The 1,948-nt window shown below is 43.2% G+C and overlaps 1 long non-coding RNA gene across 1 annotated transcript; it reads left to right on the top strand.

The window, feature by feature from the left end:
- The first annotated feature begins 292 nt into the window (after positions 1 to 292).
- LOC124700743 lies at positions 293 to 1,708 on the top strand. Its single transcript, XR_007001819.1, has 3 exons — positions 293 to 435; positions 525 to 746; positions 1,556 to 1,708. It is a non-coding gene; the product is annotated as an uncharacterized LOC124700743 (long non-coding RNA).
- Positions 1,709 to 1,948: the final 240 nt, after the last annotated feature.

Consider the following 1,948-nt stretch of genomic DNA (forward strand, 5'->3'; position numbering starts at 1 on the left):
TGTAACCTGTAGCTAGATCAGTAATAAAATCAGAAAAGAGAAAAAAAAAAAAGTAAAACGAACTGATCGGCCGGCCGGCACGGAGCGACACGGCCAGGCCAAACGGCCCAGCCAACCCGCACGAGGCCAGCAACCCACGCCACAGGCTACTTTTCTATCTCGTTTACTTTCTTTTCTTTTCCCTGACCGTGGGTCCCGCAGAGCATCTTCAACCTTCAGCAAAACTCCAGCTCCTGTACCAGAAGGAAACAGAGAAGCAGTACGCAAAAATCTCAACGATTTTGTTGGCGTTTGCCACGGAATTTTCGACCTATAAATACCCCCAAACCTCATCTATTTTATTTCCTTAAAATCCCCAAATTTTGCGCCGCCAGGCTGCGCGAATTTCTCGCCGGAGTTCCGAGCCGCCGCCGCCATTGGAGCTCAGAACCGGAGGTTTCCCGTCACCCCGAGCCCCTCTCTTTCACCCCATGTTATTCCCCTTACTCAACCACGTCGCCTCCCCTCTTTTTCTCGATTTGCAGGGCACTAGGACGCGAAGAAAACATCGCCGAAGTTCGTCGCCGCTCGAGCCGCTTCAACCGTCCGATCGCTGACGCTGTCCGAGGAAGAAAACACTGCTGCCAGACACACGAACGATCACGCCATCAACTGCAGCATCACGTGCACGTCCTCGCCGAGACTGGAGACCAGCGAATAGACGCCAACATCCACGCTCGACTCGCCACTTCACCATCGTCGACCAGGTCCGGCCTGATCTGTGAGTCAGCCGCACCTCATTAGTTGAGTCGTACGCGTACAGTTTGGATTAGATCATGGCAACCACCTTGAGGATCGTAAGATGTAAATCTGAGGATCCTTATTAGCTGAACCCGTGCGGTCTCGTTTTCCAAACCGAGCGATCGGTGCAAATGGTGCTAGCTTGTTCTCCCATAAAATCTTTGAAAATTCATAACAAATAATCTATAGCTTCGTTTTAGATGATTCCTTTTGCATTGAGTTTGTAATTGAATTCTCTGTAACTTTCGTCTACAAAGTTTCCCCATCCGAGAAACTTTTCCTGACAGCTTTTCGGATAAAATTATTAATAAACCGCGAAATGTTTAATCTTGTAAAATTCATTATTAAAGTTTCGTAACTCGGAATTGGACAAATAATATATCGATGGATTCAGAAAAATGAGAAGGATATTTTGGTACTGTTAGTTTGTGCTTTTACGAAACCTGCGAATTTTGCAAATTAAAATCATGTATATAGTATTTTTAGTATATTTTAAATTATGTAAAATATTTTAATATGAATCCAACGCCAGATTGCAGATACTTAAATTGCCTATCCACCAGTATGCCTGCAAGAGATATTAAAAAATATTTTATACACATATATTTTGTTCATGGTTAAATGGCTATTTGAAACCTTTATTGCATAAAGCAATTGATTATAAAAATGTTTGATATCAAATTTCTTTCCAGAGCATGCATGCATAATTTCATTATGTGTTTTACCTGTTTGCGATGTTTTGGTGTTTGATTGTGAATTGTTTTGCTTGCGTTAGATTGCCCGGATTGCAACGAGTGTGATTGCGACGACTGTCTGAACACCGACCAAGGCAAGTGTCACAAACTCAATATCCTACTGTTTTCTATGCATTGGTAGTTGTTTTATGTGCATACTGTTTTCAAATTGCTGGCCCTGGGATATTATCAAAGTGGAGAGGTTGCGAGAGATAAAGGTTTTATTCTCTTAATGAAAACAACCATGTCAAATTAATACATCCCTGGGTGGTAAGTGGTAATGCTTGGTTTATGTTAAGTGGTTGCACCGGGGTCATTTCTATGGCAGCACCGTGTGCATCACACTTGAGGTTGGCCACCCAGGAACAAAGAGATTAGCCCGGTTTTCTTGTTTTAGTAGCTTAGAACTCGACCCAATGTACAGAGGGTGGTAG

The sequence above is a fragment of the Lolium rigidum genome, chromosome 3 (genome assembly GCF_022539505.1).
Source record: "Lolium rigidum isolate FL_2022 chromosome 3, APGP_CSIRO_Lrig_0.1, whole genome shotgun sequence".
Classification (NCBI taxonomy): Eukaryota; Viridiplantae; Streptophyta; class Magnoliopsida; order Poales; family Poaceae; genus Lolium; species Lolium rigidum.